Source organism: Equus caballus, chromosome 6 (genome assembly GCF_041296265.1).
Source record: "Equus caballus isolate H_3958 breed thoroughbred chromosome 6, TB-T2T, whole genome shotgun sequence".
NCBI classification, from domain to species: domain Eukaryota; kingdom Metazoa; phylum Chordata; class Mammalia; order Perissodactyla; family Equidae; genus Equus; species Equus caballus.
Window position 1 is genome coordinate 63043166 of NC_091689.1, and position 24331 is coordinate 63067496.

Consider the following 24331-nt stretch of genomic DNA (forward strand, 5'->3'; position numbering starts at 1 on the left):
GGTGCTGGAGAAGACATGCAGAATATTCACCCCAAGCCCTCTGCCAGATTTAAACTGCTTTTCATTCTACATAGGGAAGATAATTGTACTACTGCCCCTAACACCACTCCCAGGTTTCTCAAGCAATCTACAGAATTTGATTCAGATCACCCTAATGCTCAAAATGATAGTTGACATCTCAACAGAGCATTGGAACTGGGATGCTGCTCCTCAAGGCTCCAGAGGACCCAACCTCCTGCAGTGAGTGGTACCCAGCTTGGGAACCAGACCACCAGTCTCCCTGGTTGGTGCTGAACTATTAAAGAACTGTCTGCACTGAAGACAATTCATAATGTGGTCAACAGAATAGTCACTTCCTTAACCATCAGTAACTGGAATCCTGGTTTCATTTCTGGGCAAGTCCTACTGCCTATCTGTTAAATGCTATTGATACTGGTACTTCTTGGATATGTGCACTATAGGAGTTATGGATTCTCAAGTCTGGCAAAAATATTTCCACTCCACATTGTACACTAGGGTAGAAAGAAAATCCATATTTGTTCCTCTTTTAAGTAACAAACCCCTTTGAAAATCAGATAGAATCACTTGATCTGTATCCTTTCCTCAGGGGGAAAACTGCACCTGTATAATATTACACATGAAAAATTCATGTAATTTTGAGAAGTTCCCTGATGCTAGTAGAAGGGTCATTAACTCAAGTGAACCTCCTAGTCTAGAGTACAAACCCTTTCTCTACAACTTATTAGCTGTATGATTTTTGGAAATGCTGGATCTGAGTTTCCTCATCTATAAAATATAGGTAATGACATCAACCTCTCTGCCTACATCTCATAACTATGTTGAACAAAAAATTTTTGAACACGCATGTATGTGAAAACAAGCCGATGGCACATAGAACCCTGTGCAACTCTACATTGCTATTGTTCTTTACCCAAGAGTCCTTTAATGCCATCACAAAGCATTAATGAGTACTACCCCCACCACACTGACACCATCGAGCTTGAGGAGGTGTGAGTCACCATATCCTGTTTCTAACGAAGATTCTGGACTCTCAGAGACACACTGACTGACTGCACTGTGTACTGAGCCTGTACTTCCTTTCTAGTTTCTGTCTGATTCCTGATCTCTGTACATACACCCATTGAACTGAATGGACTAGCTCTGTCTTCCCTCTCGGGGAATAATTTTATAATCTAGAGTTTTACATCTACAAGATACACTTGGTCCTTCATTGCCATTAAATCTTGATCTTGAGTGCTTCCTAAAGTTAGTGTTGTTGGGCTCCATACTCAGTATCTCTGCTCTCCTCCATCGGTGTGAATAATTAGAAACCATATTGCTAAGATCATTATTCCTATTTTATTGGCAAATAAACTAGCATATACAAAGGTATAGTAGGTACCTTCAAGGCTTACAGTGTGTGATAGACTCAATTAACAGTATCAGATCCAATTCACAATGCTACACACTTAGCACTCTATTATAATTTTTCCTTTTTCCCTAGAGCCTAGTGACACCACTTTCTTATAAAGCAAACTCTTTTCTTTACAGTAATAAAGAAGGGTGGATAATACATATATATAGTTCATTTAAGGCACACTTTTTTATTTTTTGATTTAACTTTCATTTTGACCTAATTTCAGGCTTACAAAAAAGTTGCAAAAATAGTAGACTTTCCAGCTTCTTCGCATATTAGCATCTTACAAAACCACAGTACAATGGTCAAAACCAAGAAATTAAGATTAATACAATACAATTGGCTGATCTACAGACCTTATTCAAATTTCAACAATTATCCCACTAATGTCCTTTTCTTGGACCATGAGCCAATATTTAGTTGTCATGTCTTCTTAGCCTCTTTCCCTTTGGGACAATTCCTGTGTCCTTGTTTTTCATGACTTTGATACTTTTTAAGAGTACTGCCCAGTTATTTTGTACCATGTCCCTCAATTTGAGTTGTCTGATATTTCCGCATGATAACATTCACATAATGCATTTTTGGCCAGAACATGACAGAAATGTTTTTTTGTGCCTTCCTCAGTGAATCATAGGTGTGGCACATGATGCTGATATATCTCATTGTTTTAGGTGGTGTCTGCCACGTTTTCCCACCTTCAAGTTACTAGTTTCCCTTTTGCAATAAATAAGCATTTTCAGAGGGGATATTTTAACACTATACAAGCATCCTATTTATCATGATATTTTTAGCAATAATTTTGCATCCAGTGATGAATATTCTGCTTGAAAAAATGATTACTGTCCTGTTTACCAAATAGTGATTTTCTATTTCCATTATTCCTTCTATAGTTATTAGTTGTATTCTACTGCTATAAAGGAACTTTCCTTTTAACACCATAGTCTATATTGAGTATACTCCATTACTATCATTATTTTCTTGCTCAAATGTCCCAGATGTGGCCATTGGGAGCCACTTCAAATTGGCTCTTGTGTCCTTTCAACATTTTCCCTATATATTTTTAATTCTTTCTTACTTTCTTTCACCACAAGATACCCCAGTTTCTCATCATATACTTTCCCTGTTCTAGCCCTAGAATCATTCATTTCTACAGGGCTTCTTGGTTTTTTTAATTGGAGAATGGTATTTAGAAAACAAGATCTAGGAACTAGGTGTGCTCATCCCTATTTAGGTATTATCGCTTCTAGGTGCTCTCAGCAGATACAACCAGAGAATATATAAATGGACACACACACACACTGACAACTGTTTATTTCTTTATTTGTATATCTGCATAACTGTATATCTATGATATATATGCTTCATATGTATATCCACACACACCGTGAGTTCATATTGATACCTCAGATTCCAATTCAATACCACATGGTTCATTCTAGCCCTCCTTATTTCTTTTATAGTGAGGAAAATGGTTCTCGTGATCCACAATCCTAGGATACATTTAAAGCAGTTTCAGAAATGTTAACTCTCACCCCTATGAAAAACAAAATCATTAATCCATATTATGTGAAAAACAAATTTTCTGATTACAGAACAATAGTTTCTTTTTCTAAATCTTAGAGTATAAATTCAAAAACTGTTTGGCAATGTTACTTAAATTAGCTCTTTTTTCCCCACCCCCTTCATTTGCAAGTCACATGAATACAGTTAAGTTTACCTGTAATTTCTTGTTTCTAATTGCGGGGCTCCCTGAACACCCTAATTCATTTTAATGAAATATTTACTTCTGAGGATGTGAAACATTAACACAGTTCCAAAAATCAGAACTATATCAAAAAAAGAACATTCAGATTAAGTGTCACTCTCCCATCACCCCTTCTATCCTATTTCCATTCACTGAGCCCAACCCTGTAAGTAACCAATTTCATGAGTTTCTGGTTATCTTTCCTATTTTTTGCTCCAATTAGTAGATAGATGTGTATTTTCTTATTTCCCTTTCATTCTAGATTTTATTCTTCTGCACTTTTTTCACTTAGCAGTATAGCCTGGAAATTACTCTATATCCATTTGTTCTTTTGATAGCTGCATGTTACCTTATTATGCAGAGATGCCGTAGTGTGTTAGGGTACAGTCATGAGCCTCATAAAGACGTTTCAGTTAACGACAGACCATATATATGATGGTGGTCCCAGAAGATTAGTACCATATGACCTAAGTGCGTAGTAGGCTGTACCATCTAGATTTGTGTGAGTACACCCTATGATGTTTCCACAATGACAACATCGCCTAACAACGCATTTCTCAGAACGTATCCCTGTGATTAAGCAATGCATGACTGTATTCAACTACCGTCCTATGCGTGAGCATTTAGATGATTTTGAATATTTTACGATTATAAACAATGCCACAATGAATAACCTTGGGCATATGATTTTCATATTGTTGAAGGTATGTCTTCAGGATAAATTCCTAAAAATGGGCTTGTGGGGTCAAATGGTGTGTATATGTACATTTGTTAGATATCATCAAATTCCGGTCCAAAACACTTGTATCAATTTTCATTCCCTTCAGCAACATATGAGAATAAAGCCTGTGTTTTCAGCTCTTTCCCCAAATCATTTCAGCAGAGATGCTGAGCAGCATTTGAGTGGTTAATGTATGTTTACTTATTCTCTCTGATTATACATATCATCTAAACATGATGCTAACAATCAAAGAAAAGGTTTATATAAAAAAGGAAGAAGAATAGAGAGAACAAGTTGCTGGAAAAAAAATCACTCCTGGAAAAATATAGTTCGCTTTGATCAAGACAGCTCAGGGTGGAAATATATAGCTTAGCATCTTCCCTTTGAAAGCTTAACAAACCAAGATTTTACAGTAATTTTTCCCATGGCCTAGATTAAACCCTGCCTCCTTTGTGTCCCCAAGACCCATACCAATGTTACAACAAGCGGCACACGGTACTTGAGTTATCTGCTTAAATATCTGTCTTGCATTAGACTTTTTAGCTTTGAAGTGGAGACCATATATATTGATTAACATATTCCTCCCAACTCCTAGTGCCATGGTCAACATGTAACGTTTTATCAACCTATAAAATTGTATTAAAATCTCATTAAAATAAAAAAGAACATTTCACAACACCAGTTCGGATCCCGGGTGCGGACATGGCACTGCTTGACAAGCCATGCTGTGGTAGGCATCCCACATATAAAGCAGAGGAAGATGGGGATGGATGTGAGCTCAGGGCCAGCCTTCCTCAGCAAAAAAAAAAGAGGAGGATTGGCAGCAGATGTTAGCTCAGGGCTAATCTTCCTCAAAAAAAAAAAAAGAAAACACTTCGTGAGTGCTTCCTCTGTGCCAGACACCGTCTTAAATGTTTTACATACATTGTCTCATTTCATCCTCATACAATCATACAAGATTGGCTTTATTATTATCCCTATGTTACATATGATAAAACAAAGACTTGGAGAAGACACAAAACTTGCTTAAAGTGATACATCATGAAAAAAGGAGTCAGGATTTGAGCAGGATTTGAACTGAGGTCTGCCTCATTCCAAAGCACAAGCTGCTTTACCTCCCCCTGGATGGCAATTAGAAGTAGAAGCCTTCCTGATGCCCCGATATCATATTGACGCAGGCAATTTCTTACTCTGCCGACTGCAAGGCCAGAGCTAATACTGTATGAATGATTTCAGGCCAGTGTGTCACTACTAAGAAGGAAAGGAAAGGTGCTGGTTTTAATGGTTTCCAAATAAACTCTTAAAAAGCTTTCTGAGATTTTTACTTTTGGCAAACAAAGCTTTGGCTCCTCTGATACTTGCACACATTTATTACACCCTTGTGACTGTGGTTTATGTACAAGCATCCTATTAAAAGAGTTTTTAAAAGACTGAAATGTGATTTCCCTTCTGACAGCAAAAGAAAAAGAAAAAGATGCTCTTTGCCCTCCTGTTCTAATCTGTGTTTGGAAGTCAACCTGCAGTTCCCAGAACTCTATCACCAGCTTGTTACATTTCCATAAATCTGTCTAAGAATACAACACTGTTCACCCAAAAAAATATAATATAAACTGTAAAACACATGCACATGATACCTGGATCCAATTTGCCCTCATTCCGGATATAAGTGAAAAAAAAGTGATGCTTTAACTCTTGGAAATGACAATATCACATTATTCAGATAAGTGCCACCATATCATGATTGAAATTCTGATAGCATTTGCCTTACTGGTAAAAGAAAATTACCTGTAATGCATAGTTTAAATAATTACTTTTAAACAAAAGCTTCTTTTCTGCGTTGCTTATTTATCTTTTGAGACCAACACAGCAGGGTTATGTATTTTATTAAAATTGCCTTCAGACTGCTAATGGCAGGGCGTCTGTTAGCACAGGAAAAGTGATGGCAGTTTGACTTCTATTCCTAATATTGGGAGTTTGTCCAGACACTTAAGAGCCAGAACTCTGCTGTGCATTTGACTATGTTATCAACACTTTACTTGCTAATGATACTAGTGACAGCATTTCAATATGATGGGTCAGACTTAAATAGGAAAGCTTATAATTGTGCTTACAGAACCCAAGAAACTTCCTCCCCACCCCCTCACCCCCCCAAAAGGTCCCTTTTATCAGCAGATCAGCTGGTGTTAAGCTTCATGACTGGGAATTATTTGGTAAGCTTCTGCTCAGGATTTTTTTTTTCTTCTCCGCTTCCCACCTTGAATGGGGAGCCTCCATCAGCACCTGATATCTACCCGTTCAGCAAATGACAACTGAAAGCCTTCCTGTGGTGCAACTGTGTGCCAACTACCCAGCAGAAGGTCACACTGATGACTTCCCTGTGGCTTTTATTTTCCCCAGGGAAATCCACAGCCAGGACTGACTGCTTGCCAAATACGCTGAGTGCCACAAACCAGCAGCGCTAAGAACCCCCCATCCTTCTTGATGGGAAGCAGGAAGCAACTGTGCTGAACACCTGTGTCAGCTCCTGTTCCTGGGAACACCCCAGGCAAGCACTCATTCAGCATTCGGGGGTAGGGCTCCCCTCTTCTAACTGGCACTTCCGTCCAAAAACTTCTCAGTAGTCACATGGTAATAGTTGTATTTGTCAGATCTCTATAACATCAGCGTGTTTAATGACTGTTAAAGAGGATGATTTAAATCATTCGTGAGTTAAATATCTTACTACAAGCATCTAAAGGGAATCAGCATAATGAAGATATTTACTGTTACTGTAAAAGTAAAAGCAACACTCTCCACCATTTCCTTTTATAGCTACTCCAACCAACGTGAGGAAGAGGACACTTAGTCTGAGATGTGGAAGGCATGATCCCATAGATGGACAAGATCTAAATCAATCAGTCTTCTTCCTACAACTAACTGAGAATAATATGCCAAGTTGAACCAATGAAAATTCTAGCCCAAAATGGGATGGAGACCAAGTCAGGCAGCATAACTGAAAGAGTGCCTGACACAGGTTAAGACTTAGTAAGAATATATGAATAAATGAATAAATGTATGAAATGAAAGAACAAATGAACGAACACCTAAATGATTTTCAATACTTGAAAAAAAATTCCAAAATCCAAAAACGATTATATTCTAGCAAGCCAAGAAAGCCTGCATTTAGTGTTTACTATTTGCAGACCACTCAGGCAGGACCTGCACAGAGATTAAAAATAAACAAGTGAATAAATAAACCAAAGTCTGCTTCAAGACCACACAGCTTTTCAAGCAGCAGAACCATAATTCAGACTTCAGAATTTCTTTTATTTTGACTATTCTATTTGGTCTCCTTCAAAATCCCACGTGGCATTTAGACTCTTGGTCTTTCAGGGTATTCCCTCAGCCTGGATTGCTCTGCTTGCACCAAAGAGGCAACTTTTGCTATCAAGTTTAAGTTCAGACAGCTTCATCCTCAACTCTCCTGCTAGGTTGCACAATCTCTGCATGGAATACTTCTTCAACACATCAACACTGGCATCTCAGATGCAAAGACTCTGAAAACAATTCATGTTCCCCACCAATAAAAATCATAAGTAAATAAATCAAAACAAACAACTATTTTTTTTTCTGATTTCCTATATCCATGAGTTTTGTGGCCTTTATTTCAGTTACTCAAGGTTGAAATTCATCCCTATGGCTCTAGGAAGTCAAGCCCTATTGATTCCTTCTTTGAATTCCTGCTTCTACCCCATCTGTCCCCAGGTGTTACCACATTGGTCCGATTTTCTTGATCTCCTGCTTGATGATTGCATTGGTGTTCTATCTTTCCCTTGTAGCCTCTCCCCTTTCAATCACCCTCATACTACCACCATATTAATTAATTAATCCAAGGCACAGACCCAATCACCACCCATGTTCCTTAAACAAACAAAAAGATTAAGTTGGGGGCTGGCCTCGTGGCCCAGTGGTTAAGTTCTCGCGCTCCGCTGCAGGCGGCCCAGTGTTTCGTTGGTTCGAATCCTGGGCGCGGACATGACACTGCTCATCAAACCACGCTGAGGCAGAGTCCCACATGCCACAACTAGAAGGACCCACAACGAAGAATATACAACTATGTACTGGGGGGCTTTGGGGAGAAAAAGGAAAAAAAAAAATTAAGTCAAATCACTAGCATAAGATTCAAAGTCCTCTTTACAGACTTCGAATTGTAAAGTCTTTTGATGTTGTAAAGAGCCCAACAAGACTTTACACTCATTATTTCCCTTTTGTCTACCTTGTGCTGCATCAAAACTTACCCAAGTCCAAAGAGACACTTAAGACACCAGGACCTTATATACATACTCATCAGTCCTCCCAGCCTCCAACAGCTCTGCTAGGAAAATCACATGCATGTCTTGTTTAAAAAGAGAAACTTTCTTTCTGTTTTCTATGAACCCTTATAGAACGCCACCTTGTAGCTCTAATGTAGCCTTTACGACATTGTATCTCACATTCTAATATTTGGGTTTGGATCTAAAAATCAAATTTATTCTAAGAGCAAAGCACTTAGAAAGGTATCTCAGGGCTATAGTAGAGAATAAGACAGATTCACTGCCAGCAAAAAAGAAAAGGGAGGAAAGCCTTTCAAAAAGAAAGAGTGGGGTGGTGGATGGGGAGTCAACCATGCAGTTGAATGAACTCAAGGGCCAAATAAGATAATGTCTAAAAAATACCATTAAGGTTTAGTGTGATGGAGGTAACTGACGACCTTAGCAAGACTTGGCATGATAGAAGTGGGAGAGAATTGAGGAGTGAGAAGGAAGAAAGATGGTGGAGACAGTAAGTTAAGACCTTCGGGAAATATGTATATATAGGGAGTGGTAGCTGGAGGCAGGATCAAAGGAAAGTTTTTATTTATTTATTTATTTTAAGATGGGGAAACTCGAGCATGTTTAAACATTAAAGGTTCCAGGAAAGAAACTGAAGATGCTGGAGTGAAGAATCAAAGTTTCTAGAACTTCCAGAGGCAGTGAGGTTTAAGCATGGGTGGAAGGACTGGCCTCTCCAGGTGAAGGAGAATTCTCCTCCACCATCTGTGGCGGAAAAGGATGTGAGTCACCCCAGATTCAAGAACAATTTTAAATGTGTATGAGAAGTTGAGGTAGGCGTGCTCTATCCTTCAAAAATAATGTCAAAGAATAACTTCCTTATTTTTCCATTTAGTCATAAAACTGATTCTTATTCTTAAGACTAAAAAGAAAAGAATTTAGAATAAAGAAGCATTTTCAGGAAAATCATATTAAATATTCATAAACACATATTTTTTATATATTTGCTTACAAAAGAATAAACATATATTTGTTGCATGAATATTCCAATAGCCAAAAAGTGGAAATCTGGCTTAGATACCTAGTTAGAGTTTTAAAATAGTTTTTTAATGTCTTGATTTAAAAGTCTTAAAAATTTTTAGTAAACAGTTATTAGGCAATTGGAAACTGTTGCCACATGACTGCTAATAGAAGGCATCTCGACTTCCAAAATTCCTTTGTCAACAGTCCCTTTGATTCTTTCACATGATAATTTTAGAAAGAACCTTTCCTTTCAGGTATCAATAATAGCTTCTCTAACCTGGTAACTTTTCTGAAAATAAATAGGGACATTTTCCTCTGTTATTTACATGAAATAATATCCCTCATTTTCTCATTTATATTAAAAATGGTCACTTCTAATGTAGGTGGCTCTTATTCAACCAATAATTATTTACCACCTACTATACTACATACTACATACCACCTACTATATGCACACTGGCTTAACACATGTAAAAAAATTGCAGAGATAACACCACCAGTGTGCTTCTCCTTATGGGAGAAGCAGTGTTGGTCATTTGACAGGTAAATACAGCTTAAAGACCCCAAGTCATCCAACTCATTCCAGAATTCACGCCCTCTAATTCCTATTAAATTGGTTTTTTTAACTACTCCACATTTCCTCCTAACAAATAGTCATATGGATCATGTGATAATTATAATAAAACCATAACAATTTTCAAACAACTTCCCTCGCAAATAGAAGATAAAATTCACAATTTGTTTGTGGACTTCTACAAGGCTATGTAGTTTCGGGTGAAACTATAAATGACAAACAAAAGGGAAATTCAGCTATGCAAAGCAACTAAACGGACACACACAATTTTTGAAAATTATATATGTCATTGTCATTAATGTCCCTATTATAAAACAATAAGTTGTTATACAAAGCCAAAGAACACGATTCAAATTCAAAAGAATTCTGCAAATTAAGGACATGGAAAAGAAAATAGCTGTGCTATTTAACATCAGCTTCTTGAACACAATCATTAGTCAATACACTGAGTAGATAATGTTGCCCTGATCATTGTTAATTTAAGTCTATTTTCATTCATAACTTATATTCTGCGGATAAAGAGAAATTTTAAAAATGCTTTGCACAACCTATAAGTTCAGGCGATCCTTAAAATATGTGAACCATATGATGCCCTTATTGGCTAAAATCTCTTTAATGATTCCCATCTCACTCAGGACAACAGTCAAGGTCCTGCTTCGGTCTACCAGGCTTTATATGATAGACACCACATCACCCTCCCCATCTTCTTCTCTTCCTCTCCACTCCTTAATCTCTTCCTGCCACACTGCCCTTCGTGACACTCCTTCAACACAGCAAGCACACTCCTTATACTTGTCCTTCCCACTGACTAGAACTCTCTTCATCTATATATCTAAAGGGTTCCTTCTCTCACTCCATTCAGGTCTATGCTCCATTCTCTCCTTATCAGAAAGTCCTTCCCTAGACACAGTATCAGAAAGTTTTCCATCATTCTTCACTTACTCTGCTTTATTTTATTCTTAGTACTTATCCCATTAACATATATATTAAAATCTTCACTTGATGTCTTCCATCACTAGAATGAAAGCTCCAGGAGGGTAGGAACTTCTGTTGCATGAATGAACAAATGAATGAACGAATGACCCTCTTTTCATTTCATCCAGCTGAATAGGGAACTTCTCCAGAGAAACAACAGCAAAAAGAAAAATCTTAAAGTTCTTAATTTCTTCAAATATCAGTACAATGTAAAGTGAAATAGTATCAATTATAATCTTTATCAAATTATAAATTGGTGAAGATGGCAAATGATGATGCCATTTTTTACATCTGTACACAATGCTATGCACAGAATTGTTTGTATTCCATAACTTTCAAGGCAGCATAATGCAGTAGGCCTGCATCATGTCAAGATTTACCTCTGTTACTAGTATTTCATGTAATACTGGGAGGCCATTTCGGTTTGTAAAATTGGTGGACTGGATTGAGGGCTTTTTCTATCTCTCAAGACGATAGGGATCTATGAGATGTTTGTCTCTTTCTTCTTGGTTTTTGCTTCCAAACATGCAAAACTCAAACAACAACTGTATTCAGTTTAAGGTCAATATTTACATAATGGCTGGTTGCCAAGAAAACCCACCACTTTTGGCTTCAATTTATTTCTTTTTAATGCTTAGTTCAATGATATTTGTAAACTGAAAATTTGGGGATGCTTACTACAAGAAAACTCTTCATGAAAGATTCACGCCAAAGTGCTTCTCAACCCTGCAAGAATCAGTGCAGACATACTTACAAACTCAATTACTTGGGCATATCATTATAAATACAGCTTTTTATAGGACACTCACCTAATTTAGCCAAGAGCAGAGATTTGAGTATATGCATTGCATCAAGACACACTTGAAATTATCTTTCCTTTAAGCCGGAGGGTAGTGTTCTCTCAAGACACATAACAATAATAATCTGTCTAGGCCCTAATGCTAATGCTAAGAAATAACTAAACCCCTGAAGCATCCTGGCAGAAGACCTTTAAGCTTAGCTCCTTTCTGAATAAGCTATTTGACTTCAAGAGATGTCATCAGACTGAAGGACAAAGGCACTTATCTCTCTGTGCGATGAAAACTGAAAAACCCACTGGTAGTTGCTCCGTAGGAGACCTGGAGTAGCTAACTCAAACTCCAGGAGAGTTACAGAAATGGTAACACTGGAGGAGTAACAGAGAGGGAGAGGATCCTCAAGCTTCCATAAATAACCAAGCAATAGTAGTGAAAGTTGTCATCACTATTTATGACAACTGGGAGAATTCTCTTAGGCAGGAGATGAATACAAAGCCATCAGTCACTCATGGTGACACTCAGGGCAATGGGGCCTCCAAAGGCCAGCATGGCTCCAGTTTACCAAGGAGTGTGACTAACACTACACCTTCCACAATGGCTTACAAATGCTCATAGTAGACCCTTTGACTGTTGAAATCTTCCTATTTACACAGAAATTGTCTTACACGTGGTAGTCAACATTCAGTAGTTAAAATTAGCGTTAGCAAACAGATTGACTCTGAAGATTGTCAAGAGCATTTAGAGGCGTACCTGAGCCCAGAGACTATAACAGAGATGAAAGAAAACTTGACTTTCATGACCCAAGTGTTCCCCACTACAATGACATAATTAATAACATTTTATATGTTTTAAGGTTTTGATTCTGGAAAAGTTATAAGAAATCTTCATTTCAAAACAGTTTATACAACATAAAGACGAATAGAAATCAGGGTACCTATATATCTTATTAGGTAAGAAATTTCCTTCTATTCCTGAAAATTTCTTCAAATTGTTTTTTCACCTTCAAATCCTAAAAAGAGATGCTCTCTGGTGAGCTAGTGGTTAGGATTTGACACATTAAGATCCTAAAAAGAGAATACCCAAACTTTTTATATAAAGATGTTAGTCATGATTTGCAAAACTGAGAACATACCAAGTAAGCACATACAAGAAATAAACACATGGCAAGAGATTTTGAGAACTCTAGAATTGATGGCAAAAGAATGATCAGCAAAGATAATGTAAGTGTCCTGACCTGCTGAGTCTCCCAGTCCACTCTCTCCCACTCCTGAAGTCCTTGATATTATCTATTTCCTGCAATGCTGAAAAAAAAAAAAAGGAAAGAAGAGTATTAATAAGAAGTCAAAGTATTTCCAAAATACTCAGGTGAAAAAAATTAAACTTGATAAAGAGAGTTAAAGTTCCAAAATTCCTACTATGAAACTATGGAGGGAATATTAAGTAATTTCATTGTAATAAATATTTTCTAGACAAGATTCATAGCCACACAACAATGTCAGACTCATAGGACTGTGCCAGCTAATGGTTGATGAATGAATAATGAATGAACAATTGAAAGACAAACTTTTATAAATGATAGTCAAGATATAATAATGACAGTTGAGATGTAAAAATGTGAGTCAGTTATTTTGGAGCTGCATCAATTGAATCATTTTAAACGATCTTTATATTATTAATTCAGTCATGTAAGCATGTGTATGTATGTAGCCTATGGTCACCTGGGCCTAGTTTTATTGAGAGAAACAATTTTAACCATCTTTATAGTCCATAATGGTTAACTTAAACTATACTTATAATGCAACATTACTTACAGCTACAGTACTCTATGGAAAACATGCTATTGGGCACAACAATGTATTAAGTACAGACTAGCAAGTATCAAAGCAAAGTACTAGGTTGTAGTAGGATAATAAGTTGTATAAGAATAGAAGGTTTATAAATTCACTGGATAATTTCTAGGTTAAAAACAACAAAACCAGCAAAATAAAAACTGAAACACTGTATTTATACTCAGTCACTTTATCAGAGCCAGACTCCAGTGATATAAAGACCAGGGTTTAACCATTGGTCCCCTCATAGAAGAACTATACGTCTTTGGAAATTTATCTGCACTCTTGAAGGCTTCTTTTCCTGATCTGTAAAATGGTTTTACAGGCTAGTCATGAATCCAAACACCCAAAAAATTTTCAATATATACAAATATTTTATCATGATTGCATTATTTATTTATGGATGTAGAATAATTTTTATAAGGGGAAGTGCATCAGCTATTCTCAACTTTTTAAGCTTTTGTTCCCAAAATGATTAAGTTCTACGGTTTCAAGATGTTTAAACACTTATTAATGATTTTTGTGATCTCGCAACATGCTTATTAAAATTGTGTAAATATAAACTGTATAGATTTTCTGCTCTCGAGTGATAGAATTATCTGTATTATCAGCCAGATTATGTGGTCAGTATTTTAAATAAGACTTCAAAATGATACTTTCTGGATAATAGAATTCCACTTTTGGGATATTGGTCTAACATACTAGGGCCAGAGATTTAGAAGTGATCGAGGACCAGGGTACTTTTATAACTTTTGATTAGTAGTTTATATTACACTTTTAATTTTTAAAAGCCTCAATAATTTTGGGTGATTTCTGGAGTACCTAAATTTTTTTAAACTATACAAAATAGTAAAAGAAATTATACAACAAGATCAAGTGGGATTTATCCTAGGAATGCAAAGATGGTTTAACATCTAAATATCAAAGAACATAATATATCATACTAATAAAATAAAAGACAAAAGCATACAGTCATCTCAACAAATGCTGAAAAACAGGTGACAAAATCCAACACCCTTTCACGACAAAAACACTCAACAAACTAGCAATACAAAAGAACTTCCTCAACCTAATAAAGAGTGTCTACAAAAAACCTACACACACTTGACAAGACAATTCAATAGGGGAAAGAAAAGTTGTGGTATGACAAAAAATAAATAGGGGCCGGCCCCAAGGAGTGGTGGTTATTTGTGAGCTCCACTTTGGCGGCATGGGGTTCAGAGGTTCAGATCCCAGGTGAGGACCTACATACTGCTCAACAAGCCATGCTGTGGTGGCGTCCCATATACAAAACAGAGGAAGACTGGCATAGAGGTTAGCTCAGGGCCAATCTTCCTCACCAAAAGTAAATAAATAAATAAATAGATCTAGTCTTTGTCCCTGGTTCCTGGCACAGAGCTTCAAAAAACCCTTGGAATTACCTGAGTGATAAGTGTGCCTTTGTTATGATATGAGGTGACTCATGACAGAGCCTCCTAGAGAGCATCAGGTTGGGAAAGGTTGTCAGAAAAAAGCAACTAGGTGATTCGAGGGCTGGAACTTTCAGAAGCCTCCCCCTCCCACTGGTCCCTGACCTTTGGGGAGAGAGAAGGAGCTAGAGACTATGTTCAATCACGTGGTCAATGATTTACTCAATCATGCCTATGTAACAAAACCTCAATAAAAACTCTAAACAACAAGGCTCAGAGAGCTTCCTGGTTGGTGAACATATTGATGTACCAGAAGGGTGGCACACCCTGATCCACAAAGACGGAAATTCCTGCACTTAAGACCCTTCCAGACTTGTCCTATGTACTCCTTCATCCAGCTGTTCATTTGAATCCTTGAATCATAAATATAGCACTTTCATGAGTCCTGTGAGTTGTCCTAGTGAACTACTGAACCTGAAGGAGTGTTGTGAGAACTCACAAACTTATAGCCAATTAAGCCAGGCAGAAGTGTCCATAGCCTGGAGACCACACTTGAAGCTGGATTTTGAAGGAAGGGCAGTATTGTTGGGGACCTTATCATTTAACTTGTGAGATCTGATGCCAACTCCAGATAGTTGTCAGATTGACTTGAATGGTAGGACACACAATCAATGTCAGAGAATTAGAATTGGAACACAATAGTCTTTTCAAAAAATGGTTCTGGTACAATCAAATATCCACATGCAAAAGGATGGAATTAGATCCCTACCTCAATATCATACAAAATATTAACTCAGAATGGATCACATACCTAAGTGTAAGAGCTAGAACTATAAAACTCTTAGAAGAAAGTATAAATATTCATAACCTTGAGTTTGGCAATATTTTCTCAGATAAAACACCACTAGATAAGACAAGTGACAAAAGAAAAAAATAAATTGGACTACACCAAAATACAAAACCTTGTGCTTCAAAGTATACCATGAAGAAAATGAAAAGAAAACCTATAAAATGGAAGAAAATATTTACAAATCATACATCTGATAAGGGATTTGTATCCAGAATATATAAAGAACTCTTATAACTCTACAATAAAAACCCGAACAAAGTAATTAAAAAACAGGCAAAGAATCTGAATTCTTTCACCAGAGAAGATATATAAATGGCCAATTAGCACATGAAAGATGCTCAACAACATTTGGGAAATGCAAATCAAAACCATAATGATATACCCCTTCACATCTACTAAGATGGCTATTCTAAAAAAGGATAGATAATAACAAGTATTGGTGAGGGTGTAGAGAAATTAGAACGCTCAGCTCATACATTGCTGGTGAGATGTGAAATGCTGTAGGTGCTTTGGAAAATAGTTTGGCAATTCCTAAATATCTGGCAAACCAGAAATTCCACCCCTATATACATGCACAGTAGAACTTTCCAGTGATAAAATATGAAGTGAGATGATCCATAACAGATATACATAACATAGTATCATCAGCACCAAACAGATAAGGCATTAACACAGTTGATTACTAAGCTAATTAAATAATTATCAAATTAAAAAATAGAAGATCGATAATCTTAGTTTGCTCCCAGGAAATTGTGAGTAACTGTAAGTAAAGTGTAACCTTATGGAAGAGATGTTTACTTGCTGGTACTGTTCCTTACGAGGAGGAGTAAAAATGCCAGATTTCCTCTATTGAGAATTTGTTAATTTTTGTCTATCCCAGCTCTAGCATTTATGTGTGACCACTGAAAAGTTACTTAATGTGTTGGTTCTTCCTTTTCCTCATCTGTTAAATGGGAATTATAATAATGCATGCCTTAATTCTGCCTTAGCAGAATTAAATGAGTTAATGCATGTCAAGTGCAAGAGTGCCTGGCAAACTGTAGTTAATCAATATTAGATCACCTTATCACTTTCATTACAATTTCATACCATAGCAAGAATATGTACAGGCATTTTAATTAAATGTAAATTGCCATTCAACGGGAAGGTGAAATGTCATAAGGGAAGATTTTTGTATGCATATTGAGAAAACTAGGGCTCTTTCTTTATATCACTCACAATGGCCAGCAGAGTGAAGTTCTATGACTCGCCAGGACTATATCATGTGCCTTTGTAGTGGGCAGAGAATGAAGAAGCAGTTCTCCCAAAGGAAAGGATGTGTATGTGTGTAGGGGGTGAAGGGGGAAGCTCTCTCTAGAAGAAGAGGAGTGGTAAAGAATGCTGGAAGACAAAACAATAGTTGCCTACCTATATCTACTATGTAAATAAGGACAACCTTTGTTTGCTGTAATTCAGGTTTTCTAATTTAACTGAACTCAGATGATGTTAAAAAAAAATGGGTGATTTATAGAAATACAGAACTCTTCAAATAAAAAGTCCTTAGGCTAAGCCTGGAGGGAAACTCCTTTCCCTCTTCCTCCATATCTAATTGGTCATTGAATAGTGCCCATCCCATCTCTTAAATCTGTCCCTTTCTCTCCATTGCCATAGCTATTGCCCTCCTCTATTCTCTTTTTCTGCTCTTACCTTGACTATAGTGATACTTCTTTAGCTGTTCTCATTGCTCCAGTCTCAAAACCTCCACATGAGACAAGTTGAGCATGTTCTGCCATTCTTGTCTGCCTACTCTTCCCTTAAGAGTCAACACAATTATTACACCTTCTCAGTGAAGTCTTTCCTAACTCTCCAAGGGATATTGGGCAACCTCTCATTCCATGAGACCTACATGTGGTAGGTTAGTATACACGTGGAAGTATCCAATTATGGGTTATGTCATATTAGCACAAGTTTTTATTATAATACCATATACTGGAAAGGTATGATAAAATGAGGCTTTTCATATCTGGCTAGTCAAAGTTGAAAGTACTTCAAATCTTTTGAAAAAATATTTCAATCATGTATACCAGCAACCTTACATGTGATCATGTGTAGTTTCATTTCTGAGAATATATCCTGAGGAAATAATTCTGAAAACAAAGTTTAGGCACAAATATATTCATCTAAACATTCTTGATAATATAAAAAAGGAAGGAGTCCAAGTGGTCTAAAATACTAATTTTGGTTAATAACGAAAGGATTTTAGTTTATATAACCAAGAAATACACATACACTTGATACAAAAATGACTCGAAGGATAAATGCCAAAATATTACGATGTTTAGAATTAAGAATTTCTTACTTTCTTCTTTTGCTAATCTCTATTTTCTAAGTATTTTTCCAATAAATTATATAGCTTTCATAATATTTCTTACTTTCTTCTTTTGCTAATCTCTATTTTCTAAGTATTTTTCCAATAAATTATACAGCTTTCATAATAATAAAAAGGTTATTAAGTAGAATAACAAAACTGTCATACAAATTGCATATTGCTATTTAAGTGAGTGGAAAAAAGGGTTTTGCAAAGGTTCTGAGTTGGCACCTAGTGCCCTCATAATAACCAGGTCTTCCTCCCCAGCACACAGACACCCACTGGGGCACCCCATCCAGGTCCATTTCCTGTGTAGGAGCCAAAAGTCCTTTTTCAAAAAAACATTTATTGACTTATTTTATTAAGTGTTAGACAACTTATCTACAGCAGCTCTTTACTTCAAAACCACCCTGTGAAGTGTGCATTCTTACTCAACAAAGGAGGATACCAATTTGAACTTAGCTGCCCACGGTCACATGGTCAGCAAGTGGCAGGGCTGGGACTTGAACCCAAGATTGCCTGACTTCAAAATCCATTTTCTCTCCAATATACCACACAGACCTCTTCCAAATATACCTATGTATCAATTTCCTGTTTTCTCTTCAACTGTTTCCTAACATATCAAATAAAGTAATTGTTACTAATATGGAAATGAGATAGTCAGATTACAGTGGGAAAAAGACAAGAATTGGAGGCCTCCCCTGCCACCTGTCACTACCCCTTCTTCTTTTTATTTCCTGCGTAGTGTTACCATCTCTAAGACTAGTTTATGACCTTGCCTATTTTGTTCATTGCTCTACCTCTAGCATCTAGAACGGTAACAGTACCCGATTGAAACTGGAGTTTAATAAATACCTGGTGGATGAATGAAAAAATGTATTCATGAGAACATGCACAAATTCTTCTCTTTACTAGCTATGTGTGACAAATCTACTAGCCACTCAGCTTTTAAATCTCCATTTCTTTAATGCAACATAAAGCCTAAGGTTGTTATGTGTTTAAATTCATTCATTCAAAAACTGCTCATTCAGGATCTATTATATGCCAGAGATTGTTCTCACCAATAACAGGGAACAAAACAGATAAAAATCTCTCACGCAGCTTACAGTCTGGTGAGTGAAGAAAGACAAGAATATAACATCATGTGTTAGATGGTGATAAATATTTTGGAGACAAACAGCATGTAGATAAGAGTCTGAGAGAAGAACCTGCAATTTTAAGAAGGGTAACTGAGAAAGAGGACATTCAAGTGAGGTGAGGGAGTGAGACATGTATATATTGGGGAAAAAATTTCTCAGGCAGAGGGAATAGCATGGTGGCATGACTATTTTCAGAGTGCCTGTAGGCAGTGAGTGGAGAGAGTAATAGGAAGTGGGATCAGATAAGTGAGGGAGGAACAAGGACAATTACGTAAGGCCTTGTAGGATACTATAAGAATACTGGCTTTTGTTCTCAGAAAAATCAGGAGCCATTGGAGGAGTTTGAGCAGAAGTGGGATATGCTGTGACTTAGGTTTTTAGTGGGCTCAGTATTTCTTAATGGAGTTGCTATTGGGCAACTCCTTTTTGTCCCGACCAACAAGCACATGGCAGGCTATCTAGCATCCATAAACTATGCCCACCAAATGCCAGGAGAAATCCCCAAGCCTTTTGATAACCAAAAATGCCCCCATTTATTTCCAGAGGTATGTTAAGAATAGACTGAAAAGTATGAAAGTAGAGTCCATTCCAATATTCCAGGCAATAGTTTACGCTATCTTGAGCCGGAATGGCAGTGATGAATTCAGAATATGTATTTTTAGCAGATAGGATTTGCCAGTGGATTGGATGTAGGTGTGAGTGAAAGCTAGGAGTCAAGGAGGACTCCCAGGTGTTTGAAGTGAGAAAAATAGAAGGACGGAGTTGCTAGTCCCTGACATTGTGAAGACTAAATGTGAATGGGACAGATTTGGTGAAGAAAAAAGGCATTCAATTGAGACATGTTCAGAACTACTATGTAAAAACTGATACATCCATATTTTATCCAATAATTTTGAGAAATGAGGCAATTGGCACTAGTCAGAAGTGATAGAATTTGTTAAAGTACATTTCATGAAGGGATACGGTTAACAGAAATCAACATTAGATAAATGAATAAATGATTACTGATAACTAAACGTAATCTATTAGCTATTCTAAGCAATTGGATTATGTCACAAAAAGTTTTTTTAATAGAACCCAAAGGAATGAATCTAACTGTGGAATTTCAGACAATAAATTGGGTGTGGGTAGGCAGGCTTTTAATGCTGTTAAAATCCCACCAGGCCCAGATTGCTCAGAGTAGATGTCCTACAGTGAGATTAGGCTCAGCCTTGGGAACACAGTGGGTGCTACCACTGTCCTGTAGCTCGTACTGACTAAGCACAACCACTTCCAACACTGTGGAGTCAACTGGTCAATATACGCAACCTTTTCTATACTCATGGGCATGCCGGCATGATTTAAGGATTTCAGTGGAAAATCTGCATCCAGACATTATTTAGACACCCTTTATGAGTAAAGTTGAGTCATTCTTCCATGGACAGAACAAATTATCCAAGTCGACACAATGAACTGATTGATACAAACACACAATTTAGAGTTGCTAGGAGGAGGAAGTATCCAATTGCATCACTGCTGAAACCTTTTCCCCAGTGATAACAGTCTGCCTGCTCATAGGAGTAGAAAAGCACAATTCTGAACAGCAACGCTCATCATAGAAACATGAAGTTTACCCCCTAATGTGTCGAATAGTCAAACTCATATAGTCAGAAAACTTTCATTCTCTTTGGATGTATATCACACATCTGAACATTCTTTTTCAATATTTTCTATTATTATTCCCTAAGAGTAGATCAGGTGAGGTATTTGCATTCCAAAAGAAGTCCTGGCACACATACATACACATGAATGCAGTTTGCTTCCTTTAGAACATGGCATCATTTTCCAGACTGACTTGGGATTGCTAGACACCCTCTTTCTCTCAATAACATGAGTGGAAAAGAAATGGATGCAATTCTTCAGTCAAGTTGCATCTCCAATGACCAGTAAGCTAAAAAAGTTAGAAGGTTCACGCAAAAGTGGTTGCTTGAACTAAAGTGGGAAGGAATGTGATCAAGAAGTACCCGTGGCAGACAGATGTCCCACAGGCTTCACATTGTTGTTTCCCTGGAAGGACATAGTGTGTCATAATGAATTACCATTAATTTGAACCAGCAGTACTGTTAGATTGAGCCCCGCAACGCAGGATGCCAAACAGTGCCCGCAAAATCATCTAATGAGGGGACAAGGCTGCTTGAGCAGCACCGCTTCACTCAATTAGTGGACAAGGCTTTTAATGCCACTCTGCACAACTAAAGCAATTTTCATTACTTAGAGCTAAGTCTCCATTTAGAATGTTTTGGAAGCTGAAACAGGGTTTCTTTTTTTTTTTTTAATATAATTTATCTTGAGAGTATTTGAACAGTTATAAGCTATTTGAAAGCCAATCACATTATTTCCTATTTTCCCCTAAGTAATATTGAAATATATTTTTTAAAAGTTCAAATGATAGAATTTACTCTAGCAAATGAAATGTAAATAAGATAGCAAATGATTAAGGATATGCTGAGGGTCTGTGTGTGTGTGTGCATGTGTGTGCGTGTGTGTGTGTGTGTGCGCGTATGCAGGCACTATGTGTGTCTCTCAGTGCCAGAATTACAGTTGGTGAATTTCATTTCATCAGCCAACATTATCAGGAGGGTTGCATATTTATTCTATATATCCACATTTTTAAAAAAAAAATCCAGATCTTGCCTTCTTTGGCTGGGAGCACTTATATTTCATAGCTTTTGATATGAGGAACTGACGTTTCCACTTCATTATTTTTTCCACTATGTCACTGCATGATGAAAAGCACTGGGATGTGGAATGGCACAATTTTCTTTAATATTGTGATCATTGACTTATCTCATAGCTAAAACTTTGTCCTAACAGAGGCTATTTAGGCTGAGTAAATTCCTTTCATTCTCCTTAGAAATACACAGGGCACTAACTCTATACATCACTCTCATCCCCTTCTAGCTGAGTATCTACTCAGTGCATTTAATTCTCAGACTGCTTGCACAGTGTGAAATTCTATGATATTTTGCCTATTTAATTAGAATGTCATTGGTTAAAAGGAACTACTCAAATGTTAGACACACAGTAGGTGCCATTAAATTTTTGTTAAATTGCATGCAAATTCTACACAGATAAAGAAAGTGAACCTCATGAGTACACACACATGATCCTTCTGCCTTTACTTCCTTCAGGTAAATGGCAACATCAGGATCAAAAATCAAGAGGATGGATGTGTAGCTATATCTTACCCATCACCTAAATCATTTTGTGGTTTTTGTTTGCCAAAAATTAAAAAACAAAATTCCCATTACCTAAAGTAAGGCCAATACAAATCAATTTTTTAATGATACACATCTTCATATCTTTGTTTTTTCAAAGAGCTATAGGAACACACTGAATCGCAATCATCCAGGGCAGAAGCTAGGGATAAGTTTAAAACTTTCTTTAGTACTTTGGGCCATTGCAAAACCCATAGTTGAATAAATCAACAACCATCAGACCTTTTTTTCTTTCTTTCTTCTCATAGCCATATTTCATTTTCTTACAACAATTTTAATAGCTTCTACTTTCTTCCCTCCAAAAGGGTTAACTTCAAAAGCATGTCACACTTTCAGAGAGCAGGTTATGTATTACTAGAAAATGGTGCATTATTGGCATTGTTGTGCAGTAAATAAAAATTACAGAGAAAAACAATATGGTTCAGGAAGCAAGCAATAGTTCCTATAATACGGTATGCTTTTAATAATTATAATGACTTAGAAACTGACAAAGAATATGCACTGAATCTGTACCCCGCCCCTCCCCAGAATACACGATATGAAATCACATTATTGACTCAAATTATTACAAAAGTAGAGAAAACTATTAATAGTTTCATTTATTCTACTCTCTTGTCAAAAGGCAAAAGGGAGAGGGGACTCTGATTAGCTGTAGAAATTTAAAAAAACAAAATTTAAGAATTAAATTTAATGGGAAAGTACTAGTAATATATACAATTCAGTAGGTATCAATCTCTTAATGCTTCCCCCTCACTTCCTCTTTGTTCTTACTAGAGTATTTTGAAGAACCATCAGCAATGATGACCATTTAGCTTTCCATCAATGCTAACGTTAGTATCTAACATCACAAATATTTTCCCCCCTTGATTAAATTTTATTTTTAATACATACGATATTTGCATGGTCCAAAAGCCAAACTACATATAAAGGTATCCCTGAGGAGACTTATTTCCAGCCCTATCTCTTCTATTCATTCCCACCCACACATCACATGTAATTATTTTCATTAATTCTGGCTTATCCTTCACGTATATCTTTTTGTATAAATAAGCAAATATATGTACTTATTCTTATTTGCCCTTCTTTCATTTAATGCAAAAGATAGCATACTGTCTATATTCTCTGAAGTTTTTAAAAATTTTCACCCAACAATGTATCCTGGAAATGTCTCCATATTAGTGCATAGAGATCTTCCTCATTATTTTTTATAACTACATGATACTTCACTGTACAGGTATACTTTAATTTATTCAACAAGTCTTTTATGGACGGGGATTTAGTTTATTTCCAATAGTTTGCAATTGCAAATAATGTTACGAGTAACAACCTGCATGAGTATGGTTAAAAATCCTCCTATGATTCTCAGAAAACCACTGGTAGGTAAGGAGGTTGCCTTAATCTATTTGAGCTGTATCAGCTGCCTCCACATTTCTTTTTTTTTCTTTAAAGTGGTGGTTCTTTTTTTTTTTTTTAATAGACTGGCACCTGAGCTAACATCTGTTGCCAGTCTTCTTTTTTTTCTCTTCTTCTTCTTCTCCCCAAAGCCTCCCAGTACACAGTTGTATATTCTAGTCGTAGGTCCTTCTGGTTGTGCTATGTGGGACGCCACCTCAGCATGGCTTGATGAGCAGTGCCATGTTCGTGCCCAGGATCTGAATCGGTGAATTCCTGGGCTGCTGAAGTGGAGCCTGCGAACCTAACCACTGGGCCACGGGGCCGGCCCCCCACATTTCTGATACGGGAGAGAAGTAGAACCGGGAAGTCTGAATTACCTTTGATGCTTTCCCTAGAGCTCAGATTTATTCCTAGTCTTAAATATAGGGCTCTGTGAGTAAGGCAATTACAAAATAGTCTTGGTTGAAATTAAGGGAGAGAAAATGCATTTTAGAACTTTCTAAATTTTTCTTCATTTCACAACTTTTTTTGGAGACCCTAAACTAATCTAAACCCACTAAAAGTT

General features: G+C 36.8%; 1 protein-coding gene across 31 annotated transcripts in view; it reads right to left on the minus strand.

Moving 5' to 3' along the window:
• SOX5 (SRY-box transcription factor 5) overlaps positions 1-24331 on the minus strand; it is a 949864-nt gene that overhangs the window by 623444 nt on the left and 302089 nt on the right. For all 31 annotated transcript variants that reach the window (XM_070271071.1, XM_070271064.1, XM_070271055.1 and 28 more), the window contains one exon: positions 12775-12841. The gene's annotated coding sequence lies outside the window, so the exon portion shown is untranslated. The remainder of the gene's footprint in view (positions 1-12774; positions 12842-24331) is intronic.